This window comes from Bubalus kerabau, chromosome 14 (assembly GCF_029407905.1).
Source record: "Bubalus kerabau isolate K-KA32 ecotype Philippines breed swamp buffalo chromosome 14, PCC_UOA_SB_1v2, whole genome shotgun sequence".
Classification (NCBI taxonomy): domain Eukaryota; kingdom Metazoa; phylum Chordata; class Mammalia; order Artiodactyla; family Bovidae; genus Bubalus; species Bubalus kerabau.
Window position 1 is genome coordinate 26,903,944 of NC_073637.1, and position 20,132 is coordinate 26,924,075.

The following is a 20,132-nucleotide window of genomic DNA, read 5'->3' on the forward strand; positions in this document are numbered from 1 at the left end:
CTAACAGTGTGATACAATCTTCCTGTCCAGTTCCATGCCCCCACATGGGGTCCCAGCCACAGACATGATCAGCTCCTGACAGTCAACCCAAGGTTTAAGGTCCTCCTTCTGACCCACCGACAGAAGGCCAGTAGTAACCTAACACACCGCCCACACCGCTGACTTAGCTCCTTTTCATCACATGGCATTTCATCTTCTCACACTGTCACAAGAAGGGTGAGAACAGTACGAGAAAAGATTTTGAGCGAGAGCACATTCATATAACTTTTATTACAGCATACTTTTCTGTTTTATTTTATTATGAGTTATTATTGTTAATCTCTTACTATGCCTATTGCCATTTCCTACTATGCCTAATTTATAACCTAAACTTTATCATAGGTATGCATGTCTAAGAGAAAAACAGTATCTATGGAGTTTGGTCCTACATATGATTTCAGGCACCCACCGGCAGCTTGGAACTTATTCCCCACAGATGACGGTGGGCACTGTACACATGTATATATATTTCCCCTATCCATTTATCCATATACTTGCTTAGCTTTTTAAATTTTTGTACAACAAATATATATCACTTTGTATGTTAACAAAAAAAAAAATGGAAGTGAGCAAAAGAAAAAATTATTTACTGCAAAAAGATTTGGTTCAAAGGTCATTCAGGTCATTCATACTGAAAATCATGACCCAAGACCAAGTTTTCCAGTCAGTAATAAATTCTCTTTCTAAATACTCTGAGGTGCAACACACACATACACACACACATACACACACACATACTCACATTCACTCACACACACATCTGTGAATCAAAAATTAGAATTTTAAAAAACCTTCATATAGCACTATAAGCTTTATATTTTCCTAATATTCAAAAGGATATTCTTGATGGAATCAGTGTGGATATTACCAACTGTGATTTTTTTTTTAAAACATAGTACATAGTAATAATGAGATTTGTCAACATTTGGAAGTTACAAAATCACATGTGAGTGAAAGATTCTTTCAGAGTGGGAGACAGATTGATGGATTGAAAAGTTCACTGATACAGTTTCAGTTTCCCCATTCAACCAGCCTTTAAGAAGTTACGACTTGCTGAGCTACTGTTGAACCAAAGAGGAAAGTTCATTTACATGAGAAGACTATTAAATACCCTTCCCTTTTCTAATTAAATATCTGAGATCAGATTTTCTTCAGATACTTCAACCAGAACAACATATCACAAGGGATTATAAGCCCAGGATACTGCTAGAATCCAGTTTTCCTCTATTAAACCAGACATTAAAGAAACTGTCAAGTATGAAACAATGACATTCTTCTAATTAATTTTATTCCAAAACATGTTTTATGCAAATATTTATTTTAACAGGTAGTAGATTTATTACTGTCATTTAAAAACATTTTAAAAACATCTAGCTATCAATTTCTAAGATAGTAAATATCCACATAAAAGTTCTCAGTAATTTTTAAGGGTGTAAATGGATTTGGGAGAGGAAGTCTGAGAATGGCTGAATAAAGCCATTAGGAAGTTCTAGATTCTAACAACTTCTGACAGAGAGATGGAAAAATTGTTAGCAAGGAGTTTTGTTTATTTGACACACCTGTTGTCTCAGGAAGGGTTAAGAATATTAGAATTCGGACTTCCCTCATGGCTCAGTGGATAAGAATCCACCTGCCAATGCAGGCAACATGGGTTGCACCCCTGATCCAGGAAGATTCTACATGCCATGGAGCAACTAAGCCCCTGGGCCACAGCTACTGAGCCTGTGCTCTAGAGCCAGGGGGCCGCAACAAGAGAAGCCACCGCAAGGAGAAGCCTGTCCACCTCAACTAGAGAGTAGCCCCTAGCTCGCTGCAACCAGAGAAAGCCCACATGCAGCAATGAAGATCCAGTGCACCTATCAATCAATAAATAAAATCACAATTCTAAGCATAGTTCCAGTTATCCACGCAACTTCTAAGGTTTCTAGTTGTTGTGATAAACTGAATTGTAAATGAATTACTCTAATATAAAAGAGATTTTCCTATCCTATAAGTAATAAAAAGTGCAAAAGTATGAAAGATTTTGATCCCTTGCTTCAGGAGAAGATGGTACTTTATTAAAAGAAAGGAGGAAAAAAAAAAAATAAGAAGGGAAATTGATACTAGAAGGTAAGAGTTTTGGAGCTGTTCTAGAGAAAATAGCCACTAAGAAACTTTGTGATAGGGACTTCCCTGGCAGTCCAGTGGTTAGGACTCCCCATCTCTACTGCAGGAGGCATGGGATTGGATCCTGGTTGGGGAACTAAGATCCCACATGCCATGCAGCCAAAAAAAGAAGATATAAACTCTGCAATAAACACAATTACATACCAAGAAAAGACTGGAATCTCTAACTTGGCTGAAGAGATATTTGAAACAAGGGTAATACGTCAGCTAAAATAAAACCTCAAGTTAAGAAACATTCTGTATTCCTGTAGTTTTTATAAAGTATAACATCAATGTAGATAACCAGAGAAAACAATTTTTATCTGTATAATTTCTCAACTGCCTTGTCACCACTAGCTGGGTCATGGCCATGGTGACAAATAACAGCCCTTAAACTGACAATCTGTAATACAGAGAGTTCACATATGGAGAACTGGGAATTCATTTCAGGTAATTTAATTTTCCCTCTCTATCCAGCAGGGAAAATGTCTCAGACATTTTCCAGAGTAAATGATCACATTCCCCTAAAGATGATTCTAGAGGTACAGTATTTTAATGCTAGTTAATTGAGCTGGTGATTCCCTCAACACTCTGGCTTCACTAGCTACACGCAGGAGCTCAATGGACTGTAACACAGCGCTGGCCCGAAAGGGCTATTGAATAACTCCATCGCTGCACACCCTTCAGCCACAAGGACGCCGGCTTGATGGTGATCCAGATGGAGGCTGATGGTTGGAACTCACTGATGTCTTTGTACCACTGGCCATTTTTTTTTTTTAATGCTCATTCACTTAAGCCCTGTCACAGCATATCTACTGTCTCATAAGTTAGCAGTTAAGAGAAAATACAAAAGCTTGTTTTTAAAAAAAATTGGATTAGTGGTCTACTCTGAGTGAGAAGCTATGGATGAAAAAGCATATGATTTAATAATAACTGCATTATAACAATCATTACGATGTTGGGTTCCAGATAATTGAGGACACAAACGCAGAAGGTGTTTGTGGATTTTTGGCAATCAGCATCCATTGCCTCTTTGCCATAGAATACTCATTGCCTTTTGAGGACGATCTCATCTCCCATTGAATTTAATCTGGTGGAACTTGTTAGACAGATGTTTCTGCCTTGCCAAGCTGATGGCTGGGCACACGACCCAAACTTGATCCACCTTCCATGCAACTTAAATCTTGACTAGAGAGCCAGAAACTGAGAACGGCTTCAGTGATTTATTCGAGGCACAAACTAGGAAAAGCTGTTCTCGCTCCCACTTCATTCCTGCCTTTCGCGTTCTCTAGTTACCTAGGCTCCTGTCCATAGAACTCTGCTTCTCCAGCCACAGATTCTCCGAATTCCTGATACCTGTCCAGAAAATTTCTTTTTATCAATTAATTGGAGGATAATTGCTTTACAATATTGTACTGGTTTCTGCTGTACATCAACATGAATCAGCCATAGGAATACATTTGTCCCCTCCCTCTTGAACCGCTCTCCCACTTCCCACCCCAGCCTACCCTTCGAGGTTGTCACAGAGCGCGGGTTTGAATTCCCTGAGTCATACAGCAAATTCCCACTGGCTATCTATTTTGCTAAAATGAACAAGCAGCTCCGGTAGCTCAATACCCAAAAAACAAACAACCCAATCAAAAAGTGGACAGAAGAGTCAAACAGACACACATCCCCTGTGGCGATCTGTGGCCTCAAATTCACATAAGCCTCAAATTTAGATACCTAGCTCCAGCTGAGGTTGTGCACACACTTGCACTGTACATGAGTATTTAAAGCATCGGTTTATTAAGTAAACATGCCATAGTTTTTGACTCCCTATTTTATCTTTTGGGGGCTTTCTTCTTCATAGCATCTAACATTCCACAGGCACTGGGCCCCTCTCACCTCTGCTGGGGGCTGGGAGCCGGTCTCACAGGCCTTGTTGGCTGTGGCAGGACTGGACTCCTCTCTCCAGGGGAGTGGGGGCCTCAGAGGGGTTTGGTCCACACCTGAGAATTGCTGTGACCGTTTTTCCACATTAATCATCTCTGTCCTCTTTTCACTGCTGCCTGCCAAGGGGAGTATTTTTAGCCTTATTTTACAAATGGGGAAACCAAGGCTAAGAATAGGCTAAATAATTCCCCAGTTCACACTGCTGGAAATGGTCAAGCCAGCAGACTAGTACAGGCCTGACTCCCAAATTCAAGCCCCCTCCACCGACTGACCGACTGCCTCATGGCCACTCCACTGCCCAGCAGAATTTTAAGAAATACTGGGCACCACTGGAGAGAAGGGCAGTGTTACAGGCTGCACTGCAGCCCCCTCGAATTCAGTGTTTGAAGTTCTAACCCTTACTATCTGTGATGTGAACATATTTGGAGATGGGGGTCTTTAGTTACAATGAGTGCGTAGAGTAGGCCCTTAACAGCATGACCAGGGTCCTCATAAAAAGAGGACATTTGTCCTGGATATGTTGCAGTGTCTCCTAGTTTACAGTCTATGGGAACTCGACTAGAATGCATATCCTACTGTTGTGTGAAAACTGTATAAATCATAATTATGTTGAATTGGTTCATAATGCTTTTCTGGTCAACTATATCCATCTACTTTTCTGTCTGTTCTATTAATTTTTAAGAGTTTGATATTGAAACTCTAACTAAAAATCTTGATTTTACGTTTTTTGTCTGTGTCATGCATGCATGCTCAGTTGCTCAGGCATGTCCAACTCTGCAGCTCCACGGACGATAGCCCACCAGGCTCCTCTGTCCATGGGATTTCCCAGGCAAGAATATTAGAGTGGGTTGCCATTTCCTCCCCCAGAGGATCTTCTCAACCCAGGGATTGAACCTGAGTCTTTTGCATCTCCTGCACTGGCAGGCAGATTCTTTACCATTGCACCACCTGGGAAGCCCAATTTACCTATTTAATAAAAATAATTGTAGTATATAGTGGAACTATATGTAACTTTGTTCTGTATTTTCCAAGTCTCCTGTAAATGTGTTACGATACTTTCATAATTAAAAAAATAAAGTGAGATATGATACTCTCTGGTCCCTGTGCATTCCCTGGTCAAAAACTAATGGAGCATCTGATATTCTGTGGCAGCCAGGATGGGAGAGGGGTTTGGGGGAGAACAGATCCATGTACATGTATGGCGGAGTCCCTTTGCTGTTCACCTGAAACTATCACGTTGTTAAGTGGCTATATCCCAATACAAAATAATAATAAAAAAAGAGGACATTTGGATGCAGACACGTACACGTGAAGACACAGGTAGAAGGCGGCATCAGAAGCGCATGACACTTTGGTCTTGACCTTCTAGCCTCCAGAACCGTGAGAAAACCTATTTCTGACGGTTGAGCTGTCTGTTGGCCTGGAGCAAAGAAGCCCCCTTGGGAGATGAGTCACCTTCTTTGCTGTTTCTTTGTGGCTGACCGTTTTCTTTCCACAGATGCCCCCATTCCTGGCAGATTTCCTGATACAAGCCTCCAGTTGTAGGGTTGTATCAGAACTTTCTACACCCAGAGCTTTCTACACCTGGTCTTCTCCCGTAAATAAAGTCATTGTCAGGTTAATCTTCAAAGCCTTTCCTTCCTACCACATGGTGATGCAAAGCAGAAGATTAAGCCATTCAAGCTAATCTTTGCAATCATCAATATTAGCCCTCCAAGTTAAGGTAAAGCCTTTAATTCAAAGACATTAAGAATGTTAAGACATAATTAAAGTTCTTAAGGTCAGGTACCAGGAGTTAATCAGAAAAGATATTTCTGAGTTAAGGAAACTTTCAGCATCTTTTGAATCTTTTTCCAAAACTCATCCAAAAGGCTGATTCCACTGAAAGAAATATTTTGGCAGATGGAGGGGTTGAGAGGCTCTGTGTAAATTTACTCTCATTTACAATCTCATGACTTGTTTGGCTTCACTAATTCAATCAGTTTCTTGTGTATTTTTTTCTCTTAAAAACAAAAAATCCAAAGACAGAACTAACCTAATGCCTTTAGGCACCTGTATTTTGTCTTCTGGAGACTTTTTAGTGTGATAATTCCCTCAACCCCTCTGTAATTCTTTATTAAGTTTTAACGTGGTTTAAACTCTCCATCTGTAGACAATGTATTATTTCCCCCTCCTTGCCAGCAGGTCTAATAGTCCCCAGTAGTCTGTTTTAGAGCTCCTCCTGGTGGTTTAAAGCTGTTATGACACATCCATCTGTGGCCTCTGCATCCATTTCAGCTTGCGGTGATTGCTAAGACCTGCTAACCCAAACAATAACAGTTCTGTTTGCAATAGACTGCAGCAGAATGATGCTCAGCTTTGCAAATGAAGAATAATGACTCAAAGTGTGACTGTCTGCAAAGGACAGGAAAGTTCTGTGGGGGCAGGTTACAATCACTGTAGCAAATGCTGTGACTTTAAAAATATACTCTGAGATGGTAACACAGGGAAGGAAATGTGGTGTCTTAGCTGAGTCAGTGATCATAAGAGAAGATTTAATCAGGGCTTAGGAGAAGCACATTTATTTTCGGCACTAAGTCCAGAGAAAATGTTTTCTTGGCGGTTCTTATCAGGAGGACAGGAGCAGTGGACTGAACAATGTCTTTAAAAATATCTACTGTAAACACAATAATGAATTACTCAGGGCTGCCTCTTATAGAAAAGATCTCAAGAAAGATCATCACAGCTCAGTGAGTAGCTTTCTGGGTGGGGAGCCCAAGCAACATGGCCACCATAACCAACACTAGGGCACTCTGACCTTGGTCCAGCGATACGAGTAGAGGAAGGGTTAGACTGTGTCCTTCAGATATCCTCCACAAAGACAGCTTTTCTCAATGACGTTTGTAAATATTTTTAAAAGGTCTCCCAGAATAATACACGCATATGGTAAAGTAGTGTGAAATAAAATTCACATTTTGTGGTAAGACATGAAAAATTTAAACATAAAATATTTCCTCTTCCTTTTGGCTCTCTCCCCCCACCACTGTGTATTGTATATCTGCATTATGCATTGAGCCTTCCCCCAAGGGCAGAAATACCTGCTCAGCCAGCATCAACACGACAACACCTAAAGGATAACATTCCTCCTTGATCATGTAAGGGGCCAGAACTGGATTGTGTAAACTGTCAATAATGCATCATTTGGTGTATAGCCCTCTGTCTCAGAAAAATTATATAACTGTTTCTTGATCTCTTGTGGGTGTAACAGTTCTTGGAGCTTTCTGAGACTCTGTTCCCGAGTCATAATCCTCAACTTGGCTCCAATAAAATATTCCATTTATTTCTTAGATTGACTGGTTAATTTTTCATGGACAGTATCAAATAGTAGATAACAGCTTTGACACAAGCAACAATTTTCCCTGATCCTCCCCATCCTTTAGACTCATTCTTCAGAGGCACTTACTATTGGGTTGGCAAAACTCAAACGACCTCTTATCCTGCATGATCTAAATTTTACAGCATTGTGTGTAGATGTTTTCCCCTTATTCCATGGACCTGTTCAACTGGTAGATCCTGCCCTTCTGGACTTACTATTCAGATGCTAAGCCTAAGAAAATGATCCTTTAATTTTCTTATATTTTTTCTCCTGTTTTCTAGTCTTTTTTGTTCTACTTCCTGGGATATTTTCTCTACTTACTAACCTTCCATAGTCAATTGATCCTTTATGCCTCTTTTCTCTCATTTTCTATTTGTATAGGCATATCCTTATCCATTTATTATGCTTTACAAATTCTGCCTTTACTATTAACATTGAAGTTCTTTTCCAAGAGCTCTTATTTTGTTCCTGATTATTCTCTTTGATAGCATACTGTTCTGTTTTTCTGTGGTGATAATATCTCAGTTCTTCCTGAGTATACTAAAAATGCATTTATAAATCTTTCTGTTTTCTAAATTTTCTGTCTTTATATTTGATTTTTATGCTGCTGGGTTTTCTCCTATTTCTAGTGATTCATGATCGACATTCTTATTTAAGAGAAGGCTTGTATGTGAAGTTGCTCAGTCGTGTCCGACTCTTTGCGACCCCATGGACTGTAGCCCACCAGGCTCCTCTGTCCTTGGGATTTTCCAGGCAAGAATACTGGAGTGGGTTGCCATTTCCTTCTCCAGATCTTCCCCACCCAGGGATTGAACCCGGGTCTCCCGCATTATAGACAGACACTTTACCATCTGAGCCACCAGGGAAGTCAAGAGAAGGCTTAAGGACCCCCAAAAGCCAAAATGAGATTAGATATTTATGCTAGGCAGCCAAAATCCACACTAGGAACTTTAAAACTCTCCAGGAAACATTCATATTTTTAGTAGTATTCTGGATTTTTCCCCAGAATTAAATGCTAAATTTCCTAAATACTTTGAGTGGTTAGGTAGGCTGGTGAACTAGAGGGTGTATCCTCTGTGGTTGGTGGTGTTTAGTCACTCAATTGTGTCCTACTCTTTGTGACCCTGTAGACTGTAGCCCGCCAGGCTCCTCTGTCCCTGGACTTCTCCAGGCAACAATACAGGAGTGGGTAGTCATTTCCTTCTCCAGGGGATCTTCCCAACCCAGGGATCAAACCCAGGTCTCCTGCACTGCAGGTGGACTCTTTACCACTGAGCCACCTGGGAAGCCCATCCTTTGTGTACCAGAACTTTTATCAATTCCCTGGCTCTTAACTCCCGTCCTCCATCAGGTCTTCTGACTCTGAGCCTAGAGACTCATCCAAGCTCCAGAAGGCATGTGGCTTCCACCTGTCCTGCAGCATCCTCGGAGCACAGTCCTGATGGCTGATCCTTCTGCTGTGTCACCTGACAATATGCTCCCTCCCTTTACATGGTCCACCGATTTGTTGATATCTCTCATATGCTGTTGATACTTCTCATGCTCATTGCTATTATAAAATATTATCTTAATGTATTTCTATCATTTGATTTCACTTGGAGGAATAGAAGAGAAAAGTGCTCAGTTTTTTCCATAAGTACTCAATGGCAGTCAGCTTCAGATTATGCTGTTATATACTCAACTCTATCACCTCAAAATTCAAATGTTGAAACCAGCTAGAAGCAGAATGAATCCTGCTCTGTGCCCTGAGCTTTGACGCACCAAACTGTACTCTAAACCAGCAAGTGCTCTGCCAAATTAAATATGTTCTGCTGAATGTGATATTTATTGCTTGGCCTATAAGATATTTATTTTGTGTGTGAAAATAATTTTTACTTATAATGGCTGGAAAATGCACGCAAGTTGTAGTGTTGAATCACGTAATCTAAGATAAATGCTTAAAGGGAAATTTCACAACAGTTGCTTAAAGAATCTTTTGGAAAATGTTTGAGGATATAGAATGTGTGGTAGCCAACTTCTAAGATGGCTATACTAGATTTCTGTGGCTGTTAAAACAATTTCCTGCAGACTTGGTGACTTAAAACAGAAATGTATCTGTTCATAGCTCTGGAGGCCAGATGTCTGAAATGTATCACTGGGTCAAAATCAAGGTGTTGGTGGGGCCATGCATCCTTTGGAGGCTTTTGGGGAGAACACGCTCCTTGCCCCTCCCATTTTCTAGTGGCTCCTAGCTTACTTTGGCTTGGGGCCACATCTTCAACTCTGTCTCTGCTTCACATGTATATTACCTTCTCCTCTGTGTGTCTGTGAAAATGCCATCTACCACTCTCTCACAAGGATATTTGTGATGGAATTTATTTGTGTCATTCACCTGGAATATGCAGAATAATTTTCCCATTTCCGGATTTTAAAAAAATATTTGTTTAATTTGGCTGTATCAGGTCTTAGTTTCAGCATCTGGGATCTTCATGTGGTGTGCAGCTCAGTAGTTGCAGTGTGTGGGCTTGGTTGCCCTGCAGCATGTGGGATCCTAGTTACATGACCAGGGATCGGACCTGTGTCTCTTGCTTTGCAAGGCCGACTCTAACCACTGGACCACCAGAGAAATTCCTCAGGACTCTTAACTTCATCACATCTGCAAAGACTCTGCCATATAAGGTAATGTTCACAGGTTCCAGGAATTAGGACTTGCTAGTTTTTGGACCATAAAGATGGCTGAACACCAAAGAATTGATGCTTTCAAACTGCGGTGTTGGAGAAGACTCTTGAGAGTCCCTTGGACTGCAAGGACATCCAACCAGTCCATCCTAAAGGAAATCAGTCCTTAATATTCATTGGAAGGACTGATGCTGAAGTGCCAATACTTTGGCCACCTGATGCAAAGAGCTGACTCATTAGAGAAGACCCTTTGCTGGGAAAGATTGAAGGCAGGAGGAAAAGGGGACAACAGAGAATGAGATGGTTGGATGGCATCACTGACTCAATGAACATGACTTTGAGCAAACTCCAGGAAATAGTGAAGGACAGGGAAGCCTGGCATGCTGGCATGGGGTCACAAAGAGTCTGACACAACTGAACGACTGAACAACAACAAATATTTGGTGAGGAATGAGATTCTGACCCCAATCACAATGCATGGTTTCTTTCTGCATGACCAAGCAATTCTTAGACACCAGCTGGATGTCCTGAAAGTCAACTCAATTCTGACACTGTTGACCTAGAGACAGCCTCAGATCCCCCAGGGTAAGGGCTCAGTCCTACAAGATTCTCCCCTTCCCCATCCCACCACTGACCCAACTTCGGAGGCCATTTGCAAATCCAGGTTGTTACCTGTGCTTCTGATCAACTAGTTATAGATTGAGAGTGTGTTAGTCGCTCAGTTGTGTCGGACTCTTTGCGACCCTATGGACTATAGCCCTCCAGACACCTTGGTCCATGGAATTCTCCAGGCAAGAATCTGGAGTGAGTAGCCATTTCCTCCTCCAGGGGATCTTCCCAACCCAGTGATCAAACATGGGTCTCTTGCATCGCAGGCAGGCTGTTTACTGTCTGAGCTACGAGGGAAGCCATTGAGGGTTTCAACAAATCCCTCTTTACTTACTAGGTCACCAGTTTATTAATAAAGGGTTTAACTCATGAACAGCCAAATGTAAGAGACACATAGCCCAAGATATGGAGAAAGGAATGTGGAGCAGTCCACCCTCCCCACACACCTATGTGTTCACCACCTGGAAGCTCTCCCAGCACTGTCCTTTGGGGTTTCCATGGAGGCTTCATGACACAGGCGTCATTGATTAAAACACTGGCCACTGATAACAGTTCAATCTGCCTGACTGTTCCCTGGAGGGGTTGGGGAATGTGTGGTAGCCAACACATGGGGGTGTGACTGTAAATTCCAATCCTCTAATAACATAATTGCTTCCTCTGGTGACCAGCCCTCATGCTTAGGTTACTTCGGGGCTTTCCAAAAGTCACTGCCTGAACAGAACAAAAGATACCTTTATGGCACTTCTTAGGAAATTCCAAGGGTTTTAGGAGCTCTGGGCCAGAAATAGGGATGAAGACTAAATGAATGTTCTGATTATAAATCACAGGAGAAGAATGGAGTGACAGAGGATGAGATGGTTGGACGGCATCACCAACTCAATGGACATGAGTTTGAGCAAACTCCAGGAGATATGCGAGGATGGGGAAGCCTGGCAGGCTGCAGTTCATGGAGTTTCAAACAGACCAACATGACTAAGCAACGAACAATAAATCATAATTCATAAGCGGTATGATTCTTTCTGTCACAGGGGTCCGGTGATGCCCCTCTCCTAGTGCTCACAGCCTTGTTTAGTTCCCTCAGTTGTTGTGACCGATAACATAGAGCACAAGTGATAAGGTCAGGTTATATAAAGGACTGCAGCTGCCATCTCAAGTTCTCTGCCCCCTCTTCAACCCCAAACCCCTCATCACTCATCATTCTGGAGGAATCCAGCTGCCAGGTCTTAAAGACAACTAGACAACCCGATGAGAGGCCATGTGGGGAAGAAACAGGACTTCCAACTCAGCAGCAACTGTGCATCCCAGCTTTAACTACTTGAGTGAGCCTCCTTGAAATGGACTTCAGATCACTGCAATCCACGCAGCCAGCTCGCCTGCAACGTCATGAGGAAACCTGAGACAGACAGAACCACCCAGCTGCTCCCACATTCCTGACCCTCAGAAGCCATGAGGTGATTAATGCTGCTTGAAGTCACTAAACTTTGAGGTTAATTTGTCAAGCAGCAATGGATAATACAGAAAGACCAGATTGGTGTGCAGTTAGGGACTGGTGGAAATCTACTGACACTGTGAGAAGCCTCATAAATATCATTACAGTCTGTATTATTGTCCAAAAATTATATAAAAGATAGAAGAGTTATAGTAGGAAGCTTGTCTTGATAACATGGGCTTTTAAACACCAAAAAGAACAACTGACAACGCTGGGACTGTGCTGTCGGGGGACCACGCTATGATGACTGTGTGTTCCTGATTTCATTTGGGCTCCTATTTTCTGGAAGGCATCACTTAAATGAGTATTGATGTCATTGAATCACTAAGTCAAGTCCAACTCTCTTGCGACACCATGGACTGTAGTCCACCAGGCTCCTCTGTCCATGGGATTTTCCAGGCAAGAATACTGGAGTGGGCTGCCATTTCCTCCTCCAGGGAATCTTCCTGACCCAGGGATCAAACCTTTGTCTCTTGCATTGGCAGGAGGATTCTTTACTGTTGAGCCAATGAGTACAGATGTAATCTAAAAATTGCAAGTTTAAATCAAAATTAGAAATTGTTTTACCTTTTTAATTTATAAAGACGACGACAAGTTAAAACTTAATTTTGATGGACTGGATTTCTGGTGAGAGTACAAACTAGTGTACTACTTCTCTAGGGAAATTCAGCAAATGTATGAAAAGCTTAAAAATATGCTTTATTATACTTTAATTTTTCTTAATAACTTTAATAATTTGTTAAGATTCAGCTTATAGAACAAATTCAGCAAGGTTGCAGGTTATGAGATCAATATGTCAAAATCAGTTGTATTTCTATATACTTGCAATGAATAATAAAATGAAGTTCAGAAAAAAATCTCATTTGAAATATCAAAAAGGAACATACTTTGGAATAAATTTATATAAAAACTAGAAACCATATACTCTGAAAACTATAATAAAACCATACTGAAGGAAAGTTACTGAAAGAAAATACTGACAGAGTATCTAAACAATTGGAAAAACATCCATGTTTATGGACTGGAAGATTTACTGTTAAGATGAGAATATTCTTTAAACTGATCTACAGATTCAGTGCAATCTCTATCAGAATTCCAGCTGACTTTTTAGAAATTGACAAACTAATTCTAACATGTGACATTGCAAAGGGCCTAGAATAGCCAAAAACAATTATGAAAAAGAAGAAAGAAGGAAAACGCATACTTCCCAATTTCAAAATTAATATAAAGCAATGGTAATCAAGACAGTGAGGTACTGACATGAGAAAGGTCATATATATGGATCAGTAGAAAAGAATTAAGGGTCCAGCAATAAACCTATACATTTATAGTCAGCTGATTTTCTATAAGGGGGCCAAGACTATTCAATGAGAAAAGAATACTCTTAAACAAATGGTGTTGGGTAACAAATTATGTAAAAGAATAAAGTTAGATTTTTACTTTACACCATATCAAAGTAAACTCAAAACAGATCAAAGTCCTAAATGTAAGAGCTAAAACTATAAAACGCTTATAATAAAACACAATGGTAAACTTATGATTTTGAATTTGGCAAAGGATTCTTAGATATCACAACAAAAGCATAAATAACAAAAGAAAAATGAGGTGAACTGGACTTCACCGGGATTAAAACCATGTGCTTCAAGGACGCCATCATGTAAGTAAAATGACAACTCACAGATGAGAGACAGTATTTGTAAATTATGTTCTAGGAAAGGCCTAGTGTCTAGAAAATATAAAGAACCCTTATAACTTGATGATGAAAAGGTAAATAGCCCACAGAAGATATATAAATGGCCAATAAGCACAGCCCAGAGATGCCTGACATCATTAGCCATCAGGAAAATGCAAGTCAAACACACAGTGAGATACTACTTTATACCTATTAGGATATCTAGAATCAAAAAATCAGATAATAACAAGTGTAGGAAAGGATATGGAGAAATCAAAATCCTCATACACAGCTGGTGGGAATGTAAATTGGCGCAGCCACTTTGGAAGAGTCTGACAGTTCCTTAAATGATCAAACATAGAGTTACTATATGATTTCAGCAATTCCACTCCCAGGTATAGATTCAACAGAAATGAAAACATATCCAAACTGAAACCTGTATGGGAAAACAGCTCCAGTGTCCACCAACTGATGAATGAATAAACACAATGTGTCACATCCACGAATGGAGTATTACTTGACCATGGAAACAAAGGAAGTATGGATACATGCTGTGCATGAACGAATGCTGAAAAGTGAAAAAAGTCCTCAGCAGATGACCACATATTATGTGATCGCATTTCTGTGAAATGGCCAGAACACAAAAATCTGTAGAGACAGAAAGTAGCTTAGTGGTTGCTCATGGCTAGTGGTACTGGCTGTGTGGCGTGTGTGTGTGTGTGTGTGTGTGTGTGTGCATGTCGTGTCTGACTGTCTGAGACCCCACAGACTGTAGCCCACCAGGCTCCTCTGTCCATGGGATTCTCCAGGCAAGAATACTGGAGTGGGGTGCCATGTCCTTCTCCAGGGGATCTTCCCCACCCAGGGATCGAACCCACCTCTCCTGTGTTTCCTGCATTGGCAGGCAGATTCTTGACCACTGCGCCACTGTGTGGGGTAGCAGGAATGAAATCTAGGGAGTTATGAGTGTGACAGCTAAAGCTTAAAGAGTTTTTCTTTTTGGAGTGATAAAAATAATTCTAAAATTTACTGTGGTGATGGTTGTGCATATCTGTAAACATATCACAAATTACTAAATTGTACAGTTTAAACAGATGATTTTGTGTATCAACTGTATCTCTACAAAGCTCTTTCAAAAAAATAGGAATGATGACTTTTACATGTTGGAGCTGAAACTAAAAGTGACCCATTATGACATACTCTTTAATTAGTAAAAAATAGTTTTAGTAGGTGAATATTTATTGACATGGGATGATATTTATGATATCTTGTTGAATAAAAATAGCAATCTATAAAATAACAGATATGAGCCTATTTTACAAAATACTTTTACATACATAGAAAAATATGTGTAAGGGTAAGTGTTATAAGTGAAGAAAAACAAATTATTGCATATTAACACATTTATGTGGAATGGTACAGATGAACCTATTTCCAGGGCAGGAATAGAGATGCAGACATAGAGGAGAGGCATGTGGACTCAGGAGGTGGGGGGGACGAACTGGGAGATGAGGATTGACATGATGATATATGAAATAGCTAGCTAGTGGGAAGCTGCTATAAAGCACAGGAAGCACAGCTCAGTGCTCTGTGATGACCTAAAGGGTGGGATGGGGGTGGGGTGGAGGGAGGTCCAAGAGGGAGGGGATATGTGTGTGTGTGTGTGTGTGTGTGTGTAGCTGATTCACTTTGTTGTACAGCAGAAACTGACACAACACTGTAAAGCAATTAATATTCCAAAAAAAGCAGTTATCCTTGGTGGGATTATAAATATTAGGAAATTTCTCTTTCTATACATCGGTACTTTCTACAGTGAGTATCTATCAACTTTGTATTGAGAAAAATACTTAAATTACTTTGTTTCTGCTATAATACAATCAAAAATCTCAGAGAATGTGGCTGCAGTACTTGAAGAATTCTCAAAGAAATTTTAAGCAAGAATCTAAACTTTCATAAACAAATAATCTCAGTAAAAGACTCAGTAAAATGTGTAATTTTGGATGACACAACCTAGTGTGCCCTGCAAGATGAATTGGCCTGATTAAAAAGAGTGAAATAATGCCACATGCAGTAACATGGCAGACCCAGAGATCGTCATAGTGACTGAAATAAGTCAGACAGAGAGAGAGTTATATTGTATAATATCACTTAATAGCAGAAACTAAAAAGAAAAGATACAAATGAACTTACTTACAAAATAGATTCACAGATTTAGAGAACAAGCTTAGGGTAACTAGGGGGAAGGAACAGTTAGGGAGTTTGGGGTGGACATGTGCACACTCCTATATTTAAAAATTATCAATAAAGCCCTACTGTATAGCACAGGGATCTCTGCTCAATGTTGTGTAGCAGACTGAATGGGAAAAGAATTTGAAAAAGAATAGATACTAATGGAATCACTTTGCTGTATACCTGAAATTATCACACTATTGTTAATCAACTATACTCAAATATAAAATAAAAAATTTTTAAAAAGATTAACTGGCTGGAAAATCCTGGTAAGTAGGATACTTTACAGAATAGATAGTAAGCTTTAAATCCATTAAATGTTAAACAATATTTATGAAAGTACAACTTTAAATAGTTTATCTGAATATTTTCTTCTTAATAGCAATTAAGATTGTTTTAAAGCCACTCCTCGACTGGAACAATAAGCCCCTGCTATCTGTGTCTGGGCACTTTTTTCTAAGGGTAAGTGTTAGGTGAAGAGTGAAGGAAATACTGTATCTAGTTCATCCCAAAATGTCACTAAATTAAAAAAAATTTATTGACATATATTTGATTTACAATGTTGTTTTAATTTCAGGTGTACAGCAAACTGATTCAATTATGTATATGTATATATATTCTTTTTTAGATTTTTTTCCATTATAGGTTATTACAGCAAAAATGTCATTAAACCTATAAAGAATATTCAAAAGAACAAAGAAAACCCTGTGTGTTCTTATAAATAGAAATGTAAGGTAGCTATGATGAGTATGTGGGAGAAGTGTAGATATTTATACAAGACTTGCTTACAAATCTCTCAAACAAACATTGTTTCTTCCATATATAGATATATTATTGCCAGAGTAAGGGTATAGTTACCTAAAATCACTACCCAGAAGTCAACAATTTTTTTTTCTTTTTATTGTTGCCTATTCCAAAAACAGTAAAATAATTATAGCCTGTAACTGCAAGTATTTTTTTTATATCAGTGTAATAAAGCTTTCTTTTGCTCTTAGGTGCCTCAGTTTATACAATAATTTATAAGGTCAACTGACCTATAAGAATATGATTGTGTCATAATTTAAAATATCATATTTTTATGGATTTAAAATTACATTACACATTTCTCAGTAAGTATATTAAATGTGAATTTTTCCAAATGTGTGGAAATGCAGATGGGCCCAGTGAGAACAGAAATCAGGAAGTAATTCTGTTATAACGTTACAGTTAGCATTTATTAAATACCTACAGTGGACCCAGCACTATAGGCCCTTTGCTTGCACTATCTCTTTTAATCCACACAGTAAGCTAGTGTTTATGTATCTTGTTTAGCATAACCACACTCTTGGTAAGTTATAGTTAGACTTGAACCAGGTGTGTCCAGCTCCAATTCTAGGGGTTTTCCCTGATACCTCAGGGGAATGAAATGAGACCTTTCTGACTATCTTATAGGCCTGGCTAATTCATGGGTATAGCCCTTGCACTAATGTTGGGCAGTAAGTTAGACTTCAGCATCAGATACACATTTATGCTACTCATTATGTATATAATTTGGGGCAAGTTAAATAAGCATACCCATTTCCTTATCTGAGTATATGGCAGAATACTACTGACTTCAAAAAGTTACTGTGATGACTAAGTGTAATTACTGTCTATAAAGTCTCAGCACACCTAAGTAACTGCTGGCTCTTATGATAATGAGAAAATTGTCCTTTCGAATCCACAAACTAAGATCCCACCCTGTGGTCATCCTGGGTGTCCACTGAAGAGAAATGAAGTTCCTACTGTGAGCCATCTTTGGAGTTAGAATATCCTGACCCGGAACTGAGGCCCTGGAGGTTGATTTTGAGCTGGCTAAGTCACCTTCGCGTCTTTGGGAATCTCAGGTTTGGACTCTGGGGCATCTGCATCACTGAGGACATTCTTGTTTGGTGTAGAAACAAGGGCTTCTTCCTCACGGAGGGAGCTGTGTTCTAAGCAAGGACATGCATGTACAGCAGCAAGAAGGCAGTCCAGCTGGAGACCTCGAGTACCCAAGGTCTCGTGCCCACAGGTTCACACAGCAGAGTGACCACATCCAAAATGTCATTGGGAGTTTTGCTCTGAGCTGTAATTTCCTCAGGACTTTAACAAAAACTGACCGCATGTTTCAGTCTGGTCTCAGGGCTGCTGTGGGAAACTGCCGAGAAGTTCTGCCTCCATGCTCTGGTGGGAATGGGAAAAGACAAGATAACGTGCCATGGTTTAACAGTTTCAGTTATAATACGGTACAAAATGCTGTTCTATGTATATTTGTGCTTCACTGAAAAGGTCAAACGTTTTAGGTTGGTTTTCAATTCAAAGTTTGCTCCTGATGCTGACACAGATAACACTGAAGTAAATCTATGCCTTCTGCCTCATTTATTCATTCATTCACTTGTTTAACAAAAATATAGGGATCACCAATAATTGTAAACCAGGGCTTTTTCCAAGTGTTGTGGACATAAATCAGATCCTTGCCCCATTGAAGACAGACACATAAAAAGGAAGATGGAAATCTGAAGAAGTTACAACAACCTTGCTGCTGCTGCTGCTGCTGCTGCTAAGTCGCTTTAGTCATGTCCAACTCTGTGCGACCCCATAGAGGGCAGCCCACCAGGCTCCCCCATCCCTGGGATTCTCCAGGCAAGAACACTGGAGTGGGTTGCCATTTCCTTCACCAATGCATGAAAGTGAAAAGTGAAAGTGAAGTCGCTTAGTCATGTCCAGCTCTCAGCGACCCCATGGACTGCAGCCCACCAGGCTCCTCCGTCCATGAGATTTTCCAGGCAAGAGTACTGGAGTGGGGTGCCATTGCCTTGTCCCACAACAGCCTTAAAATGGGGCAAATAAAAAGTTTTTTGAGACTGTAGTAGTAATAATTCTCAAGGGTAAATACAGAACCACAAACAACAGGATTCCTTCAAATAGAAATAACATAGATGTTAGACATACCCCAAAAGACAAATGCCCAGTCCAATAACTCTAGTGTGAGTGTATGCTCAGTCACGCAGTCGTGTCTGACTCTTTGTGACTCCGTGGACAGGAGCCCAGGCTCCTCTGTCCATGGAATTTTTCCAGGCAAGAATACTGGAGTAGGAAGTCATTTCCTCCTCCAGGGGATCTTCCTGACCCAGGGATAGAACCCATGTCTCCTGCATTGGTAAGCAGATTCTTTATCGCTGAGCCACCTGGAAAGACCCAGTAACCCTAGAAGAAGATCCTAATAGCATTCTAATAGCATTCCTACTTGACTTATGAACATCTGAGGTATAGAGAAGTTAACTAGTTTGTACCGACTGCAGAACATGGATTTTAATCCACTTATGTCCGACTCTTAATCCTTGTGCTGGACTAAAAATGATTGCTATTACCAACTTACTTGTGCATAGTTTGGTTTTTATTTGGAAAAAAGATAATTTATATGGTGCCCCAGGTATAAAAAATGATTCCTGATTGCAGGACTGTACTGACTACTAACTAATACAGTAGTTTTTAAATTCTTATTTCAGATGGCATTAATATTAAAGGTCAAATATGGTGGGTACTTTTTAAAGGGATATCTGGCATTTTTGGCAACTTGAAGAGGGTCCTGTTGACCCTCCCTCTTGGAATTTATGCCATGGTGTAATCCCCTCCTCTTGAGGGCTGGTTCTAGTCACTCTCTTTAACAAGCACAATATAGCAAAAGTGATTTTTGATGTAAATAAATAATTGAATTAATCAATCAAAGAGGAGACAGCTTCTTCTCACAGTAGAATTCCAACTAATAAGTTTTTTAAAAAGTGGGAAATAGAGAATCCCAGTAGGCAAATACCACAGTAACAAATGTCACAGACAAGAAAACTGCTGGGTGCTAAACTGATTGACAAAATTTTGAGAAGTAGGCCTAGTCTCAAATTATCTCCCCCAAGATATTACCTGTTCAGTGAGAAAGGGAGTATTACAGTGGAAAATCCAGCAGACATCCACCTAGCCAAGTGCTTAAGTCAAATATAACTGGT

General features: G+C 40.0%; 1 protein-coding gene across 1 annotated transcript in view; it reads right to left on the bottom strand.

Moving 5' to 3' along the window:
- NSMAF (neutral sphingomyelinase activation associated factor) overlaps positions 1-20,132 on the bottom strand; it is a 131,249-nt gene that overhangs the window by 88,253 nt on the left and 22,864 nt on the right. The gene's annotated exons all lie outside the window — the stretch shown is intronic.